Genomic DNA, 22481 nt, shown 5'->3' with positions numbered 1-22481 from the left:
CATCCATTGTCAAGAAAAGATCATTTATAGTCACTCATGCCTCGAAAAGCCTTATTACTTAGTTTAAATGCCTTTATAATCCCATTATTGAATTTATTTTGAATTGTTTTTACATTTTTTGATTAAAACAGATTAAAATTGATTGTTTGCCTCGGGAAATATGGAGCGAAAGCCATCCATTGTCAAGAAAAGATCATTTATAGTCACTCATGCCTAGAAAAGCCTTATTACTCGGTTTAAATGCCTTTATAATCCCATTATTGAATTTATTTTGAATTGTTTTTACATTTTTTGATTAAAACAGATTGTAATTGATTGTTTGCCTCGGGAAACATGGAGCGAAAGCCATCCATTGTCAAGAAAAGATCATTTATAGTCACTCATGCCTAGAAAAGCCTTATTACTCGGTTTAAATGCCTTTATAATCCCATTATTGAATTTATTTTGAATTCTTTTTACATTTTTTGATTAAAACAGATTAAAATTGATTGTTTGCCTCGGGAAATATGGAGCGAAAGCCATCCATTGTCAAGAAAAGATCATTTATAGTCACTCATGCCTAGAAAAGCCTTATTACTCGGTTTAAATGCCTTTATAATCCCATTATTGAATTTATTTTGAATTGTTTTTACATTTTTTGATTAAAACAGATTGTAATTGATTGTTTGCCTCGGGAAACATGGAGCGAAAGCCATCCATTGTCAAGAAAAGATCATTTATAGTCACTCATGCCTAGAAAAGCCTTATTACTCGGTTTAAATGCCTTTATAATCCCATTATTGAATTTATTTTGAATTCTTTTTACATTTTTTGATTAAAACAGATTAAAATTGATTGTTTGCCTCGGGAAATATGGAGCGAAAGCCATCCATTGTCAAGAAAAGATCATTTATAGTCACTCATGCCTAGAAAAGCCTTATTGCTCGGTTTAAATGCCTTTATAATCCCATTATTGAATTTATTTTGAATTGTTTTTACATTTTTTGATTAAAACAGATTGTAATTGATTGTTTGCCTCGGGAAACATGGAGCGAAAGCCATCCATTGTCAAGAAAAGATCATTTATAGTCACTCATGCCTCGAAAAGCCTTATTACTTAGTTTAAATGCCTTTATAATCCCATTATTGAATTTATTTTGAATTGTTTTTACATTTTTTGATTAAAACAGATTAAAATTGATTGTTTGCCTCGGGAAATATGGAGCGAAAGCCATCCATTGTCAAGAAAAGATCATTTATAGTCACTCATGCCTAGAAAAGCCTTATTACTCGGTTTAAATGCCTTTATAATCCCATTATTGAATTTATTTTGAATTGTTTTTACATTTTTTGATTAAAACAGATTGTAATTGATTGTTTGCCTCGGGAAACATGGAGCGAAAGCCATCCATTGTCAAGAAAAGATCATTTATAGTCACTCATGCCTAGAAAAGCCTTATTACTCGGTTTAAATGCCTTTATAATCCCATTATTGAATTTATTTTGAATTCTTTTTACATTTTTTGATTAAAACATATTGTAATTGATTGTTTGCCTCGGGAAACATTGAGCAAAACCCATCCATTGTCAGGAATAAATCATTTATAGTCACTTATGCGTAGAAAAGCCTTATTACTCGGTTTAAAAGCTTTTATAATCCCATTATTGAATTTATTTTGAATTGTTTTTAAATTTTATGATTAAAACAGATTGTAATTGATTGTTTGCCTCAGGAAACATGGAGCCAAAGCCATCCATTGTCAAGAAAAGATCATTTATAGTCACTCATGCCTCGAAAAGCCTTATTACTTAGTTTAAATGCCTTTATAATCCCATTATTGAATTTATTTTGAATTGTTTTTACATTTTTTGATTAAAACAGATTGTAATTGATTGTTTGCCTCGGGAAACATGGAGCGAAAGCCATCCATTGTCAAGAAAAGATCATTTATAGTCACTCATGCCTAGAAAAGCCTTATTACTCGGTTTAAATGCCTTTATAATCTCATTATTGAATTTATTTTGAATTTTTTTTACATTTTTTGATTAAAACATATTGTAATTGATTGTTTGCCTCGGGAAACATGGAGCAAAACCCATCCATTGTCAAGAATAGATCATTTATAGTCACTTATGCCTAGAAAAGCCTTATTACTCTGTTTAAATGCTTTTATAATCCCATTATTGAATTTATTTTGAATTGTTTTTACATTTTTTGATTAAAACAGATCTTAATTGATTGTTTGCCTCGGGAAACATGGAGCGAAAGCCATCCATTATCAAGAAAAGATCATTTATAGTCACTCATGCCTCGAAAAGCCTTGTTACTTAGTTTAAATGCCTTTATAATCCCATTATTGAATTTATTTTGAATTGTTTTTACATTTTTTGATTAAAACAGAGTGAAATTGATTGTTTGCCTCGGGAAATATGGAGCGAAAGCCATCCATTGTCAAGAAAAGATGATTTATAGTCACTCATGCCTAGAAAAGCCTTATTACTCGGTTTAAATGCCTTTATAATCCCATTATTGAATTTATTTTGAATTGTTTTTACATTTTTTGATTAAAACAGATTGTAATTGATTGTTTGCCTCGGGAAACATGGAGCGAAAGCCATCCATTGTCAAGAAAAGATCATTTATAGTCACTCATGCCTAGAAAAGCCTTATAACTCGGTTTAAATGCCTTTATAATCCCATTATTGAATTTATTTTGAATTCTTTTTACATTTTTTGATTAAAACATATTGTAATTGGTTGTTTGCCTCGGGAAACATGGAGCAAAACCCATCCATTGTCAGGAATAGATCATTTATAGTCACTTATGCGTAGAAAAGCCTTATTACTCGGTTTAAAAGCTTTTGTAATCCAATTATTGAATTTATTTTGAATTATTTTTAAATTTATGATTAAAACAGATTGTAATTGATTGTTTGCCTCAAGAAACATGGAGCTAAAGCCATCCATTGTCAAGAAAAGATCATTTATAGTCACTCATGCCTAGAAAAGCCTTATTACTTAGTTTAAATGCCTTTATAATCCCATTATTGAATTTATTTTGAATTGTTTTTACATTTTTGATTAAAACAGATTGTAATTGATTGTTTGCCTCGGGAAATATGGAGCGAAAGCCATCCATTGTCAAGAAAAGATCATTTATAGGCACTCATGCCTAGAAAAGCCTTATTTCTCGGTTTAATGGCCTTTATAATCCCATTATTGAATTTATTTTGAATTGTTTTTACATTTTTTGATTAAAACAGATTGTAATTGATTGTTTGCCTCGGGAAACATGGAGCGAAAGCCATCCATTGTCAAGAAAAGATCATTTATAGCCACTCATGCCTAGAAAAGCCTTATTACTCGGTTTAAATGCCTTTATAATCCCATTATTGAATTTATTTTGAATTGTTTTTAAATTTTTTGATTAAAACAGATTGTAATTGATTGTTTGCCGTGGGAAACATGGAGCGAAAGCCATCCATTGTCAAGAAAAGATCATTTATAGTCACTCATGCCTAGAAAAGCCTTATTACTCGGTTTAAATGCCTTTATAATCCCATTATTGAATTTATTTTGAATTTTTTTTACATTTTTTGATTAAAACATATTGTAATTGATTGTTTGCCTCAGGAAACATGGAGCAAAAGCCATCCATTGTCAAGAATAGATCATTTATAGTCACTTATGCCTAGAAAAGCCTTATTACTCGGTTTAAATGCTTTTATAATCCCATTATTGAATTTATTTTGAATTGTTATTACATTTTTTGATTAAAACAGATTGTAATTGATTGTTTGCCTCGGGAAACATGGAGCGAAAGCCATCCATTGTCAAGAAAAGATCATTTATAGTCACTCATGCCTAGAAAAGCCTTATTACTCGGTTTAAATGCCTTTATAATCCCATTATTGAATTTATTTTGAATTTTTTTTACATTTTTTGATTAAAACAGATTGTAATTGATTGTTTACCTCAGGAAACATGGAGCGAAAGCCATCCATAGTCAAGAAAAGTTCATTTATAGTCACTTATGCCTAGCAAAGCCTTATTACTCGGTTTAAATGCCTTTATAATCCCTTTATTGAATTTATTTTGAATTGTTTTTACATTTTTTGATTAAAACAGATTGTAATTGATTGTTTGCCTCGGGAAACATGGAGCGAAAGCCATCCATTTTCAAGAAAAGATCATTTATAGTCACTCATGCCTAGAAAAGCCTCATTTCTCGGTTTAAATGCCTTTATAATCCCATTATTGAATTTATTTTGAATTGTTTTTACATTTTTTGATTAAAACAGATTGTAATTGATTGTTTGCCTCGGGAAACATGGAGCGAAAGCCATCCATTTTCAAGAAAAGATCATTTATAGTCACTCATGCCTAGAAAAGCCTCATTTCTCGGTTTAAATGCCTTTATAATCCCATTATTGAATTTATTTTTAATTTTTTTTACATTTTTTGATTAAAACATATTGTAATTGATTGTTTGCCTCGGGAAACATGGAGCGAAAGCCATCCATTGTCAAGAAAAGATCATTTATAGTCACTCATGCCTAGAAAAGCCTTATTACTCGGTTTAAATGCCTTTATAATCCCATTATTGAATTTATTTTGAATTCTTTTTACATTTTTTGTTTAAAACATATTGTAATTGATTGTTTGCCTCGGGAAACATGGAGCAAAACCCATCCATTGTCAGGAATAGATCATTTATAGTCACTTATGCGTAGAAAAGCCTTATTACTCGGTTGAAAAGCTTTTGTAATCCAATTATTGAATTTATTTTGAATTGTTTTTAAATTTTATGATTAAAACAGATTGTAATTGATTGTTTGCCTCAGGAAACATGGAGCTAAAGCCATCCATTGTCAAGAAAAGATCATTTATAGTCACTCATGCCTAGAAAAGCCTTATTACTTAGTTTAAATGCCTTTATAATCCCATTATTGAATTTATTTTGAATTGTTTTTACATTTTTGATTAAAACAGATTGTAATTGATTGTTTGCCTCGGGAAATATGGAGCGAAAGCCATCCATTGTCAAGAAAAGATCATTTATAGGCACTCATGCCTAGAAAAGCCTTATTTCTCGGTTTAATGGCCTTTATAATCCCATTATTGAATTTATTTTGAATTGTTTTTACATTTTTTGATTAAAACAGATTGTAATTGATTGTTTGCCTCGGGAAACATGGAGCGAAAGCCATCCATTGTCAAGAAAAGATCATTTATAGCCACTCATGCCTAGAAAAGCCTTATTACTCGGTTTAAATGCCTTTATAATCCCATTATTGAATTTATTTTGAATTGTTTTTATATTTTTTGATTAAAACAGATTGTAATTGATTGTTTGCCGTGGGAAACATGGAGCGAAAGCCATCCATTGTCAAGAAAAGATCATTTATAGTCACTCATGCCTAGAAAAGCCTTATTACTCGGTTTAAATGCCTTTATAATCCCATTATTGAATTTATTTTGAATTTTTTTTACATTTTTTGATTAAAACATATTGTAATTGATTGTTTGCCTTGGGAAACATGGAGCGAAAGCCATCCATTGTCAAGAAAAGATCATTTATAGCCACTCACGCCTAGAAAAGCGTTATTACTCGGTTTAAATGCATTTATAATCCCATTATTGAATTTATTTTGAATTGTTTTTACATTTTTTGATTAAAACAGATTGTAATTGATTGTTTGCCTCGGGAAACATGGAGCGAAAGCCATCCATTGTCAAGAAAAGATCATTTATAGTCACTCATGCCTAGAAAAGCCTTATTACTCGGTTTAAATGCCTTTATAATCTCATTATTGAATTTATTTTGAATTTTTTTTACATTTTTTGATTAAAACATATTGTAATTGATTGTTTGCCTCGGGAAATATGGAGCAAAACCCATCCATTGTCAAGAATAGATCATTTATAGTCACTTATGCCTAGAAAAGCCTTATTACTCGGTTTAAATGCTTTTATAATCCCATTATTGAATTTATTTTCAATTGTTTTTACATTTTTTGATTAAAACAGATCTTAATTGATTGTTTGCCTCGGGAAACATGGAGCGAAAGCCATCCATTGTCAAGAAAAGATCATTTATAGTCACTCATGCCTCGAAAAGCCTTATTACTTAGTTTAAATGCCTTTATAATCCCATTATTGAATTTATTTTGAATTGTTTTTATATTTTTTGATTAAAACAGATTGTAATTGATTGTTTGCCGTGGGAAACATGGAGCGAAAGCCATCCATTGTCAAGAAAAGATCATTTATAGCCACTCATGCCTAGAAAAGCCTTATTACTCGGTTTAAATGCCTTTATAATCCCATTATTGAATTTATTTTCAATTTTTTTTACATTTTTTGATTAAAACATATTGTAATTGTTTGTTTGCCTCGGGAAACATGGAGCGAAAGCCATCCATTGTCAAGAAAAGATCATTTATAGTCACTTATGCCTAGAAAAGCCTTATTACTCGGTTTAAATGCTTTTATAATACCATTATTGAATTTATTTTCAATTGTTTTTACATTTTTTGATTAAAACAGATCTTAATTGATTGTTTGCCTCGGGAAACATGGAGCGAAAGCCATCCATTGTCAAGAAAAGATCATTTATAGTCACTCATGCCTAGAAAAGCCTTATTACTCGGTTTAAATGCCTTTATAATCCCATTATTGAATTTATTTTGAATTTTTTTTACATTTTTTGATTAAAACAGATTGTAATTGATTGTTTGCCTCGGGAAACATGGAGCAAAACCCATCCATTGTCAGGAATAGATCATTTATAGTCACTTATGCGTAGAAAAGCCTTATTACTCGGTTTAAAAGCTTTTATAATCCAATTATTGAATTTATTTTGAATTGTTTTTAAATTTTATGATTAAAACATATTGTAATTGATTGTTTGCCTCAGGAAACATGGAGCTAAAGCCATCCATTGTCAAGAAAAGATCATTTATAGTCACTCATGCCTAGAAAAGCCTTATTACTTAGTTTAAATGCCTTTATAATCCCATTATTGAATTTATTTTGAATTGTTTTTACATTTTTGATTAAAACAGATTGTAATTGATTGTTTGCCTCGGGAAATATGGAGCGAAAGCCATCCATTGTCAAGAAGAGATCATTTATAGGCACTCATGCCTAGAAAAGCCTTATTTCTCGGTTTAATGGCCTTTATAATCCCATTATTGAATTTATTTTGAATTGTTTTTACATTTTTTGATTAAAACAGATTGTAATTGATTGTTTGCCTCGGGAAACATGGAGCGAAAGCCATCCATTGTCAAGAAAAGATCATTTATAGCCACTCATGCCTAGAAAAGCCTTATTACTCGGTTTAAATGCCTTTATAATCCCATTATTGAATTTATTTTGAATTGTTTTTATATTTTTTGATTAAAACAGATTGTAATTGATTGTTTGCCGTGGGAAACATGGAGCGAAAGCCATCCATTGTCAAGAAAAGATCATTTATAGTCACTCATGCCTAGAAAAGCCTTATTACTCGGTTTAAATGCCTTTATAATCCCATTATTGAATTTATTTTGAATTTTTTTTACATTTTTTGATTAAAACATATTGTAATTGATTGTTTGCCTCAGGAAACATGGAGCAAAAGCCATCCATTGTCAAGAATAGATCATTTATAGTCACTTATGCCTAGAAAAGCCTTATTACTCGGTTTAAATGCTTTTATAATCCCATTATTGAATTTATTTTGAATTGTTATTACATTTTTTGATTAAAACAGATTGTAATTGATTGTTTGCCTCGGGAAACATGGAGCGAAAGCCATCCATTGTCAAGAAAAGATCATTTATAGTCACTCATGCCTAGAAAAGCCTTATTACTCGGTTTAAATGCCTTTATAATCCCATTATTGAATTTATTTTGAATTTTTTTTACATTTTTTGATTAAAACAGATTGTAATTGATTGTTTACCTCGGGAAACATGGAGCGAAAGCCATCCATAGTCAAGAAAAGTTCATTTATAGTCACTTATGCCTAGCAAAGCCTTATTACTCGGTTTAAATGCCTTTATAATCCCTTTATTGAATTTATTTTGAATTTTTTTTACATTTTTTGATTAAAACAGATTGTAATTGATTGTTTGCCTCGGGAAACATGGAGCGAAAGCCATCCATTGTCAAGAAAAGATCATTTATAGTCACTCATGCCTAGAAAAGCCTTATTACTCGGTTTAAATGCCTTTATAATCCCATTATTGAATTTATTTTTAATTTTTTTTACATTTTTTGATTAAAACAGATTGTAATTGATTGTTTGCCTCGGGAAACATGGAGCGAAAGCCATCCATAGTGAAGAAAAGTTCATTTATAGTCACTCATGCCTAGCAAAGCCTTATTACTCGGTTTAAATGCCTTTATAATCCCATTATTGAATTTATTTTGAATTGTTTTTACATTTTTTGATTAAAACAGATTGTAATTGATTGTTTGCCTCGGGAAACATGGAGCGAAAGCCATCCATTGTCAAGAAAAGATCATTTATAGTCACTCATGCCTAGAAAAGCCTTATTACTCGGTTTAAATGCCTTGATAATCCAATTTTTGAATTGTTTTTATATTTTTTGATTAAAACAGATTGTAATTGATTGTTTGCCGTGGGAAACATGGAGCGAAAGCCATCCATTGTCAAGAAAAGATCATTTATAGTCACTCATGCCTAGAAAAGCCTTATTACTCGGTTTAAATGCCTTTATAATCCCATTATTGAATTTATTTTGAATTTTTTTTACATTTTTTGATTAAAACAGATTGTAATTGATTGTTTACCTCGGGAAACATGGAGCGAAAGCCATCCATAGTCAAGAAAAGTTCATTTATAGTCACTTATGCCTAGCAAAGCCTTATTACTCGGTTTAAATGCTTTTATAATCCCATTATTGAATTTATTTTGAATTTTTTTTACATTTTTTGATTAAAACAGATTGTAATTGATTGTTTGCCTCGGGAAATATGGAGCGGAAGCCATCCATGGTCAAGAAAAGTTCATTTATAGTCACTTATACCTAGCAAAGCCTTATTACTCGATTTAAATGCCTTTATAATCCCTTTATTGAATTTATTTTAAATTGTTTTTACATTTTTTGATTAAAACAGACTGTAATTGATTGTTTGCCTCGGGAAACATGGAGCGAAAGCCATCCATTGTCAAGAAAAGATCATTTATAGTCACTCATGCCTAGAAAAGCCTTATTACTCGGTTTAAATGCCTTTATAATCCCATTATTGAATTTATTTTGAATTGTTTTTATATTTTTTGATTAAAACAGATTGTAATTGATTGTTTGCCGTGGGAAACATGGAGCGAAAGCCATCCATTGTCAAGAAAAGATCATTTATAGTCACTCATGCCTAGAAAAGCCTTATTACTTAGTTTAAATGCCTTTATAATCCCATTATTGAATTTATTTTGAATTGTTTTTACATTTTTGAGTAAAACAGATTGTAATTGATTGTTTGCCTCGGGAAATATGGAGCGAAAGCCATCCATTGTCAAGAAAAGATCATTTATAGGCACTCATGCCTAGAAAAGCCTTATTTCTCGGTTTAATGGCCTTTGTAATCCCATTATTGAATTTATTTTGAATTGTTTTTACATTTTTTGATTAAAACAGATTGTAATTGATTGTTTGCCTCGGGAAACATGGAGCGAAAGCCATCCATTGTCAAGAAAAGATCATTTATAGTCACTCATGCCTAGAAAAGCCTTATTACTCGGTTTAAATGCCTTTATAATCCCATTATTGAATTTATTTTGAATTGTTTTTATATTTTTTGATTAAAACAGATTGTAATTGATTGTTTGCCGTGGGAAACATGGAGCAAAACCCATCCATTGTCAAGAATAGATCATTTATAGTCACTCATGCCTAGAAAAGCCTTATTACTCGGTTTAAATGCTTTTATAATCCCATTATTGAATTTATTTTGAATTGTTTTTAAATTTTATGATTAAAACAGATTGTAATTGATTGTTTGCCTAGGGAAACATGGAGCTAAAGCCATCCATTGTCAAGAAAAGATCATTTATAGTCACTCATGCCTAGAAAAGCCTTATTACTTAGTTTAAATGCCTTTATAATCCCATTATTGAATTTATTTTGAATTGTTTTTACATTTTTTGATTAAAACATATTGTAATTGATTGTTTGCCTCGGGAAACATGGAGCGAAAGCCATCCATTGTCAAGAAAAGATCATTTATAGCCACTCATGCCTAGAAAAGCCTTATTACTCGGTTTAAATGCCTTTATAATCCCATTATTGAATTTATTTTGAATTCTTTTTATATTTTTTGATTAAAACAGATTGTAATTGATTGTTTGCCGTGGGAAACATGGAGCAAAAGCCATCCATTGTCAAGAAAACATCATTTATAGCCACTCATGCCTAGAAAAGCCTTATTACTCGGTTTAAATGCCTTTATAATCCCATTATTGAATTTATTTTGAATTTTTTTTACATTTTTTGATTAAAACATATTGTCATTGATTGTTTGCCTCAGGAAACATGGAGCAAAAGCCATCCATTGTCAACAATAGATCATTTATAGTCACTTATGCCTAGAAAAGCCTTATTACTCGGTTTAAATGCTTTTATAATCCCATTATTGAATTTATTTTGAATTGTTATTACATTTTTTGATTAAAACAGATTGTAATTGATTGTTTGCCTCGGGAAACATGGAGCGAAAGCCATCCATTGTCAAGAAAAGTTCATTTATAGTCACTCATGCCTACAAAAGCCTTATTACTCGGTTTAAATGCCTTTATAATCCCATTATTGAAGTTATTTTGAATTGTTTTTATATTTTTTGATTAAAACAGATTGTAATTGATTGTTTGCCTTGGGAAACATGGAGCAAAAGCCATCCATCGTCAAGAAAAGTTCATTTATAGTCTCTCATGCCTAGAAAAGCCTTAATACTCGTTTTAAATACTTTTATAATCCCATAATTGAATTTAATTTTAATCTTTTTACATTTTTTGATTAAAACAGATTCTAATTGATTGTTTGCCTCGGGAAACGTGGAGTGAAAGCAATCCATTGTCAAGAAAAGATCATTTATAGTCACTCATGCCTAGAAAAGCCATATTACTCGGTTTAAATGCCTTTATAATCCCATTATTGAATTTATTTTGAATTTTTTTTACATTTTTTGATTAAAACAGATTGTAATTGATTGTTTGCCTCGGGAAACATGGAGCGAAAGCCATCCATAGTGAAGAAAAGTTCATTTATAGTCACTTATGCCTAGCAAAGCCTTATTACTCGGTTTAAATGCCTTTATAATCCCATTATTGAATTTATTTTGAATTGTTTTTAAATTTTTTGATTAAAACAGATTGTAATTGATTGTTTGCCTCGGGAAACGTGGAGCGAAAGCCATCCATTGTCAAGAAAAGATCATTTATAGTCACTCATGCCTAGAAAAGCCTTATTACTCGGTTTAAATGCCTTTATAATCCCATTATTGAATTTATTTTGAATTGTTTTTATATTTTTTGATTAAAACAGATTGTAATTGATTGTTTGCCGTGGGAAACATGGAGCGAAAGCCATCCATTGTCAAGAAAAGATCATTTATAGCCACTCATGCCTAGAAAAGCCTTATTACTCGGTTTAAATGCCTTTATAATCCCATTATTGAATTTATTTTGAATTTTTTTTACATTTTTTGATTAAAACAGATTGTAATTGATTGTTTACCTCGGGAAATATGGAGCGAAAGCCATCCATTGCCAAGAAAAGATCATTTATAGTCACTCATGCCTAGAAAAGCCTTATTACTCGGTTTAAATGCCTTTATAATCCCATTATTGAATTTATTTTGAATTGTTTTTACATTTTTTGATTAAAACAGATTGTAATTGATTGTTTACCTCGGGAAACATGGAGCGAAAGCCATCCATAGTCAAGAAAAGTTCATTTATAGTCACTTATGCCTAGCAAAGCCTTATTACTCGGTTTAAATGCCTTTATAATCCCATTATTGAATTTATTTTGAATTTTTTTTACATTTTTTGATTAAAACATATTGTAATTGATTGTTTGCCTCGGGAAACATGGAGCAAAACCCATCCATTGTCAAGAATAGATCATTTATAGTCACTCATGCCTAGAAAAGCCTTATTACTCGGTTTAAATGCTTTTATAATCCCATTATTGAATTTATTTTGAATTTTTTTTACATTTTTTGATTAAAACAGATTGTAATTGATTGTTTGCCTCGCGAAATATGGAGCGGAAGCCATCCATAGTCAAGAAAAGTTCATTTATAGTCACTTATACCTAGCAAAGCCTTATTACTCGATTTAAATGCCTTTATAATCCCTTTATTGAATTTATTTTGAATTGTTTTTACATTTTTTGATTAAAACAGATTGTAATTGATTGTTTGCCTCGGGAAACATGGAGCGAAAGCCATCCATTGTCAAGAAAAGATCATTTATAGTCACTCATGCCTAGAAAAGCCTTATTACTCGGTTTAAATGCCTTTATAATCCCATTATTGAATTTATTTTGAATTGTTTTTATATTTTTTGATTAAAACATATTGTAATTGATTGTTTGCCGTGGGAAACATGGAGCGAAAGCCATCCATTGTCAAGAAAAGATCATTTATAGTCACTCATGCCTAGAAAAGCCTTATTACTTAGTTTAAATGCCTTTATAATCCCATTATTGAATTTATTTTGAATTGTTTTTACATTTTTGAGTAAAACAGATTGTAATTGATTGTTTGCCTCGGGAAATATGGAGCGAAAGCCATCCATTGTCAAGAAAAGATCATTTATAGGCACTCATGCCTAGAAAAGCCTTATTTCTAGGTTTAATGGCCTTTGTAATCCCATTATTGAATTTATTTTGAATTGTTTTTACATTTTTTGATTAAAACATATTGTAATTGATTGTTTGCCTCGGGAAACATGGAGCGAAAGCCATCCATTGTCAAGAAAAGATCATTTATAGCCACTCATGCCTAGAAAAGCCTTATTACTCGGTTTAAATGCCTTTATAATCCCATTATTGAATTTATTTTGAATTGTTTTTATATTTTTTGATTAAAACAGATTGTAATTGATTGTTTGCCGTGGGAAACATGGAGCAAAAGCCATCCATTGTCAAGAAAACATCATTTATAGCCACTCATGCCTAGAAAAGCCTTATTACTCGGTTTAAATGCCTTTATAATCCCATTATTGAATTTATTTTGAATTTTTTTTACATTTTTTGATTAAAACATATTGTAATTGATTGTTTGCCTCAGGAAACATGGAGCAAAAGCCATCCATTGTCAAGAATAGATCATTTATAGTCACTTATGCCTAGAAAAGCCTTATTACTCGGTTTAAATGCTTTTATAATCCCATTATTGAATTTATTTTGAATTGTTATTACATTTTTTGATTAAAACAGATTGTAATTGATTGTTTGCCTCGGGAAACATGGAGCGAAAGCCATCCATTGTCAAGAAAAGTTCATTTATAGTCACTCATGCCTAGAAAAGCCTTATTACTCGGTTTAAATGCCTTTATAATCCCATTATTGAAGTTATTTTGAATTGTTTTTATATTTTTTGATTAAAACAGATTGTAATTGATTGTTTGCCTTGGGAAACATGGAGCGAAAGCCATCCATCGTCAAGAAAAGTTCATTTATAGTCTCTCATGCCTAGAAAAGCCTTAATACTCGTTTTAAATACTTTTATAATCCCATAATTGAATTTAATTTTAATCTTTTTACATTTTTTGATTAAAACAGATTCTAATTGATTGTTTGCCTCGGGAAACGTGGAGTGAAAGCAATCCATTGTCAAGAAAAGATCATTTATAGTCACTCATGCCTAGAAAAGCCTTATTACTCGGTTTAAATGCCTTTATAATCCCATTATTGAATTTATTTTGAATTTTTTTTACATTTTTGATTAAAACAGATTGTAATTGATTGTTTGCCTCGGGAAACATGGAGGGAAAGCCATCCATAGTGAAGAAAAGTTCATTTATAGTCACTTATGCCTAGCAAAGCCTTATTACTCGGTTTAAATGCCTTTATAATCCCATTATTGAATTTATTTTGAATTGTTTTTACATTTTTTGATTAAAACAGATTGTAATTGATTGTTTGCCTCGGGAAACATGGAGCGAAAGCCATCCATTGTCAAGAAAAGATCATTTATAGTCACTCATGCCTAGAAAAGCCTTATTACTCGGTTTAAATGCCTTTATAATCCCATTATTGAATTTATTTTGAATTGTTTTTATATTTTTTGATTAAAACAGATTGTAATTGATTGTTTGCCGTGGGAAACATGGAGCGAAAGCCATCCATTGTCAAGAAAAGATCATTTATAGCCACTCATGCCTAGAAAAGCCTTATTACTCGGTTTAAATGCCTTTATAATCCCATTATTGAATTTATTTTGAATTTTTTTTACATTTTTTGATTAAAACATATTGTAATTGATTGTTTACCTCGGGAAATATGGAGCGAAAGCCATCCATTGCCAAGAAAAGATCATTTATAGTCACTCATGCCTAGAAAAGCCTTATTACTCGGTTTAAATGCCTTTATAATCCCATTATTGAATTTATTTTGAATTGTTTTTACATTTTTTGATTAAAACAAATTGTAATTGATTGTTTGCCTCGGGAAACATGGAGCGAAAGCCATCCATTGTCAAGAAAAGATCATTTATAGCCACTCATGCCTAGAAAAGCCTTATTACTCGGTTTAAATGCCTTTATAATCCCGTTATTCAATTTATTTTGAATTGTTTTTATATTTTTTTATTAAAACAGATTGTAATTGATTTTTTGCCGCGGGAAACATGGAGCGAAAGCCATCCATTGTCAAGAAAAGATCATTTATAGTCACTCATGCCTAGAAAAGCCTTATTACTCGGTTTAAATGCCTTTATAATCCCATTATTGAATTTATTTTGAATTTTTTTTACATTTTTTGATTAAAACAGATTGTAATTGATTGTTTGCCTCGAGAAACATGGAGCGAAAGCCATCCATTGTCAAGAAAAGATCATTTATAGCCACTCATGCCTAGAAAAGCCTTATTACTCGGTTTAAATGCCTTTATAATCCCATTATTGAATTTATTTTGAATTGTTTTTATATTTTTTGATTAAAACAGATTGTAATTGATTGTTTGCCGTGGGAAACATGGAGCGAAAGCCATCCATTGTCAAGAAAAGATCATTTATAGTCACTTATGCCTAGAAAAGCCTTATTACTCGGTTTAAATGCCTTTATAATCCCATTATTGAATTTATTTTGAATTTTTTTTACATTTTTTGATTAAAACAGATTGTAATTGATTGTTTACCTCGGCAAATATGGAGCGAAAGCCATCCATTGCCAAGAAAAGATCATTTATAGTCACTCATGCCTAGAAAAGCCTTATTACTCGGTTTAAATGCCTTTATAATCCCATTATTGAATTTATTTTGAATTGTTTTTACATTTTTTGATTAAAACAGATTGTAATTGATTGTTTGCCTCGAGAAACATGGAGCGAAAGCCATCCATTGTCAAGAAAAGATCATTTATAGTCACTCATGCCTAGAAAAGCCTTATTACTCGGTTTAAATGCCTTTATAATCCCATTATTGAATTTATTTTGAATTGTTTTTATATTTTTTGATTAAAACAGATTGTAAATGATTGTTTGCCGTGGGAAACATGGAGCGAAAGCCATCCATTGTCAAGAAAAGATCATTTATAGCCACTCATGCCTAGAAAAGCCTTATTACTCGGTTTAAATGCCTTTATAATCCCATTATTGAATTTATTTTGAATTTTTTTTACATTTTTTGATTAAAACAGATTGTAATTGATTGTTTGCCGTGGGAAACATGGAGCGAAAGCCATCCATTGTCAAGAAAAGATCATTTATAGTCACTCATGCCTAGAAAAGCCTTATTACTCGGTTTAAATGCCTTTATAATCCCATTATTGAATTTATTTTGAATTTTTTTTACATTTTTTGACTAAAACAGATTGTAATTGATTGTTTGCCTCGAGAAACATGGAGCGAAAGCCATCCATTGTCAAGAAAAGATCATTTATAGCCACTCATGCCTAGAAAAGCCTTATTACTCGGTTTAAATGCCTTTATAATCCCATTATTGAATTTATTTTGAATTTTTTTTTACATTTTTTGATTAAAACAGATTGTAATTGATTGTTTGCCGTGGGAAACATGGAGCGAAAGCCATCCATTGTCAAGAAAAGATCATTTATAGCCACTCATGCCTAGAAAAGCCTTATTACTCGGTTTAAATGCCTTTATAATCCCATTATTGAATTTATTTTGAATTTTTTTTACATTTTTTGATTAAAACATATTGTAATTGATTGTTTACCTCGGGAAATATGGAGCGAAAGCCATCCATTGCCAAGAAAAGATCATTTATAGTCACTCATGCCTAGAAAAGCCTTATTACTCGGTTTAAATGCCTTTATAATCCCATTATTGAATTTATTTTGAATTGTTTTTACATTTTTTGATTAAAACAAATTGTAATTGATTGTTTGCCTCGGGAAACATGGAGCGAAAGCCATCCATTGTCAAGAAAAGATCATTTATAGCCACTCATGCCTAGAAAAGCCTTATTACTCGGTTTAAATGCCTTTATAATCCCGTTATTCAATTTATTTTGAATTGTTTTTATATTTTTTTATTAAAACAGATTGTAATTGATTTTTTGCCGCGGGAAACATGGAGCGAAAGCCATCCATTGTCAAGAAAAGATCATTTATAGTCACTCATGCCTAGAAAAGCCTTATTACTCGGTTTAAATGCCTTTATAATCCCATTATTGAATTTATTTTGAATTTTTTTTACATTTTTTGATTAAAACAGATTGTAATTGATTGTTTGCCTCGAGAAACATGGAGCGAAAGCCATCCATTGTCAAGAAAAGATCATTTATAGCCACTCATGCCTAGAAAAGCCTTATTACTCGGTTTAAATGCCTTTATAATCCCATTATTGAATTTATTTTGAATTGTTTTTATATTTTTTGATTAAAACAGATTGTAATTGATTGTTTGCCGTGGGAAACATGGAGCGAAAGCCATCCATTGTCAAGAAAAGATCATTTATAGTCACTTATGCCTAGAAAAGCCTTATTACTCGGTTTAAATGCCTTTATAATCCCATTATTGAATTTATTTTGAATTTTTTTTACATTTTTTGATTAAAACAGATTGTAATTGATTGTTTACCTCGGCAAATATGGAGCGAAAGCCATCCATTGCCAAGAAAAGATCATTTATAGTCACTCATGCCTAGAAAAGCCTTATTACTCGGTTTAAATGCCTTTATAATCCCATTATTGAATTTATTTTGAATTGTTTTTACATTTTTTGATTAAAACAGATTGTAATTGATTGTTTGCCTCGAGAAACATGGAGCGAAAGCCATCCATTGTCAAGAAAAGATCATTTATAGTCACTCATGCCTAGAAAAGCCTTATTACTCGGTTTAAATGCCTTTATAATCCCATTATTGAATTTATTTTGAATTGTTTTTATATTTTTTGATTAAAACAGATTGTAAATGATTGTTTGCCGTGGGAAACATGGAGCGAAAGCCATCCATTGTCAAGAAAAGATCATTTATAGCCACTCATGCCTAGAAAAGCCTTATTACTCGGTTTAAATGCCTTTATAATCCCATTATTGAATTTATTTTGAATTTTTTTTACATTTTTTGATTAAAACAGATTGTAATTGATTGTTTGCCGTGGGAAACATGGAGCGAAAGCCATCCATTGTCAAGAAAAGATCATTTATAGTCACTCATGCCTAGAAAAGCCTTATTACTCGGTTTAAATGCCTTTATAATCCCATTATTGAATTTATTTTGAATTTTTTTTACATTTTTTGACTAAAACAGATTGTAATTGATTGTTTGCCTCGAGAAACATGGAGCGAAAGCCATCCATTGTCAAGAAAAGATCATTTATAGCCACTCATGCCTAGAAAAGCCTTATTACTCGGTTTAAATGCCTTTATAATCCCATTATTGAATTTATTTTGAATTTTTTTTTACATTTTTTGATTAAAACAGATTGTAATTGATTGTTTGCCGTGGGAAACATGGAGCGAAAGCCATCCATTGTCAAGAAAAGATCATTTATAGTCACTCATGCCTAGAAAAGCCTTATTACTCGGTTTAAATGCATTTATAATCCCATTATTGAATTTATTTTGAATTTTTTTTACATTTTTTGATTAAAACATATTGTAATTGATTGTTTGCCTCGGGAAACATGGAGCGAAAGCCATCCATTGTCAAGAAAAGATCATTTATAGTCACTCATCCCTAGAAAAGCCTTATTACTCGGTTTAAATGCCTTTATAATCCCATTATTGAATTTATTTTGAATTTTTTTTACATTTTTTGATTAAAACAGATTGTAATTGATTGTTTGCCTCGGGAAACATGGAGCGAAAGCCATCCATAGTGAAGAAAAGTTCATTTATAGTCACTCATGCCTAGCAAAGCCTTATTACTCGGTTTAAATGCCTTTATAATCCCATTATTGAATTTATTTTGAATTGTTTTTACATTTTTTGATTAAAACAGATTGTAATTGATTGTTTGCCTCGGGAAACATGGAGCGAAAGCCATCCATTGTCAAGAAAAGATCATTTATAGTCACTCATGCCTAGAAAAGCCTTATTACTCGGTTTAAATGCCTTGATAATCCAATTTTTGAATTGTTTTTATATTTTTTGATTAAAACAGATTGTAATTGATTGTTTGCCGTGGGAAACATGGAGCGAAAGCCATCCATTGTCAAGAAAAGATCATTTATAGTCACTCATGCCTAGAAAAGCCTTATTACTCGGTTTAAATGCCTTTATAATCCCATTATTGAATTTATTTTGAATTTTTTTTACATTTTTTGATTAAAACAGATTGTAATTGATTGTTTACCTCGGGAAACATGGAGCGAAAGCCATCCATAGTCAAGAAAAGTTCATTTATAGTCACTTATGCCTAGCAAAGCCTTATTACTCGGTTTAAATGCTTTTATAATCCCATTATTGAATTTATTTTGAATTTTTTTTACATTTTTTGATTAAAACAGATTGTAATTGATTGTTTGCCTCGGGAAATATGGAGCGGAAGCCATCCATGGTCAAGAAAAGTTCATTTATAGTCACTTATACCTAGCAAAGCCTTATTACTCGATTTAAATGCCTTTATAATCCCTTTATTGAATTTATTTTGAATTGTTTTTACATTTTTTGATTAAAACAGACTGTAATTGATTGTTTGCCTCGGGAAACATGGAGCGAAAGCCATCCATTGTCAAGAAAAGATCATTTATAGTCACTCATGCCTAGAAAAGCCTTATTACTCGGTTTAAATGCCTTTATAATCCCATTATTGAATTTATTTTGAATTGTTTTTACATTTTTTGATTAAAACAGATTGTAATTGATTGTTTGCCTCGAGAAACATGGAGCGAAAGCCATCCATTGTCAAGAAAAGATCATTTATAGTCACTCATGCCTAGAAAAGCCTTATTACTCGGTTTAAATGCCTTTATAATCCCATTATTGAATTTATTTTGAATTGTTTTTATATTTTTTGATTAAAACAGATTGTAAATGATTGTTTGCCGTGGGAAACATGGAGCGAAAGCCATCCATTGTCAAGAAAAGATCATTTATAGCCACTCATGCCTAGAAAAGCCTTATTACTCGGTTTAAATGCCTTTATAATCCCATTATTGAATTTATTTTGAATTTTTTTTACATTTTTTGATTAAAACAGATTGTAATTGATTGTTTGCCGTGGGAAACATGGAGCGAAAGCCATCCATTGTCAAGAAAAGATCATTTATAGTCACTCATGCCTAGAAAAGCCTTATTACTCGGTTTAAATGCCTTTATAATCCCATTATTGAATTTATTTTGAATTTTTTTTACATTTTTTGACTAAAACAGATTGTAATTGATTGTTTGCCTCGAGAAACATGGAGCGAAAGCCATCCATTGTCAAGAAAAGATCATTTATAGCCACTCATGCCTAGAAAAGCCTTATTACTCGGTTTAAATGCCTTTATAATCCCATTATTGAATTTATTTTGAATTTTTTTTTACATTTTTTGATTAAAACAGATTGTAATTGATTGTTTGCCGTGGGAAACATGGAGCGAAAGCCATCCATTGTCAAGAAAAGATCATTTATAGTCACTCATGCCTAGAAAAGCCTTATTACTCGGTTTAAATGCCTTTATAATCCCATTATTGAATTTATTTTGAATTTTTTTTACATTTTTTGATTAAAACATATTGTAATTGATTGTTTGCCTCGGGAAACATGGAGCGAAAGCCATCCATTGTCAAGAAAAGATCATTTATAGTCACTCATGCCTAGAAAAGCCTTATTACTCGGTTTAAATGCCTTTATAATCCCATTATTGAATTTATTTTGAATTTTTTTTACATTTTTTGATTAAAACAGATTGTAATTGATTGTTTGCCTCGGGAAACATGGAGCGAAAGCCATCCATAGTGAAGAAAAGTTCATTTATAGTCACTCATGCCTAGCAAAGCCTTATTACTCGGTTTAAATGCCTTTATAATCCCATTATTGAATTTATTTTGAATTGTTTTTACATTTTTTGATTAAAACAGATTGTAATTGATTGTTTGCCTCGGGAAACATGGAGCGAAAGCCATCCATTGTCAAGAAAAGATCATTTATAGTCACTCATGCCTAGAAAAGCCTTATTACTCGGTTTAAATGCCTTGATAATCCAATTTTTGAATTGTTTTTATATTTTTTGATTAAAACAGATTGTAATTGATTGTTTGCCGTGGGAAACATGGAGCGAAAGCCATCCATTGTCAAGAAAAGATCATTTATAGTCACTCATGCCTAGAAAAGCCTTATTACTCGGTTTAAATGCCTTTATAATCCCATTATTGAATTTATTTTGAATTTTTTTTACATTTTTTGATTAAAACAGATTGTAATTGATTGTTTACCTCGGGAAACATGGAGCGAAAGCCATCCATAGTCAAGAAAAGTTCATTTATAGTCACTTATGCCTAGCAAAGCCTTATTACTCGGTTTAAATGCTTTTATAATCCCATTATTGAATTTATTTTGAATTTTTTTTACATTTTTTGATTAAAACAGATTGTAATTGATTGTTTGCCTCGGGAAATATGGAGCGGAAGCCATCCATGGTCAAGAAAAGTTCATTTATAGTCACTTATACCTAGCAAAGCCTTATTACTCGATTTAAATGCCTTTATAATCCCTTTATTGAATTTATTTTGAATTGTTTTTACATTTTTTGATTAAAACAGACTGTAATTGATTGTTTGCCTCGGGAAACATGGAGCGAAAGCCATCCATTGTCAAGAAAAGATCATTTATAGTCACTCATGCCTAGAAAAGCCTTATTACTCGGTTTAAATGCCTTTATAATCCCATTATTGAATTTATTTTGAATTGTTTTTATATTTTTTGATTAAAACAGATTGTAATTGATTGTTTGCCGTGGGAAACATGGAGCGAAAGCCATCCATTGTCAAGAAAAGATCATTTATAGTCACTCATGCCTAGAAAAGCCTTATTACTTAGTTTAAATGCCTTTATAATCCCATTATTGAATTTATTTTGAATTGTTTTTACATTTTTGAGTAAAACAGATTGTAATTGATTGTTTGCCTCGGGAAATATGGAGCGAAAGCCATCCATTGTCAAGAAAAGATCATTTATAGGCACTCATGCCTAGAAAAGCCTTATTTCTCGGTTTAATGGCCTTTGTAATCCCATTATTGAATTTATTTTGAATTGTTTTTACATTTTTTGATTAAAACATATTGTAATTGATTGTTTGCCTCGGGAAACATGGAGCGAAAGCCATCCATTGTCAAGAAAAGATCATTTATAGTCACTCATGCCTAGAAAAGCCTTATTACTCGGTTTAAATGCCTTTATAATCCCATTATTGAATTTATTTTGAATTGTTTTTATATTTTTTGATTAAAACAGATTGTAATTGATTGTTTGCCGTGGGAAACATGGAGCAAAACCCATCCATTGTCAAGAATAGATCATTTATAGTCACTCATGCCTAGAAAAGCCTTATTACTCGGTTTAAATGCTTTTATAATCCCATTATTGAATTTATTTTGAATTGTTTTTAAATTTTATGATTAAAACAGATTGTAATTGATTGTTTGCCTAGGGAAACATGGAGCTAAAGCCATCCATTGTCAAGAAAAGATCATTTATAGTCACTCATGCCTAGAAAAGCCTTATTACTTAGTTTAAATGCCTTTATAATCCCATTATTGAATTTATTTTGAATTGTTTTTACATTTTTTGATTAAAACATATTGTAATTGATTGTTTGCCTCGGGAAACATGGAGCGAAAGCCATCCATTGTCAAGAAAAGATCATTTATAGC

The sequence above is a fragment of the Theobroma cacao genome, chromosome 7 (assembly GCF_053813885.1).
Source record: "Theobroma cacao isolate CCN51 chromosome 7, ASM5381388v1, whole genome shotgun sequence".
Taxonomy (NCBI): domain Eukaryota; kingdom Viridiplantae; phylum Streptophyta; class Magnoliopsida; order Malvales; family Malvaceae; genus Theobroma; species Theobroma cacao.
This window is presented reverse-complemented; position numbering follows the sequence as displayed.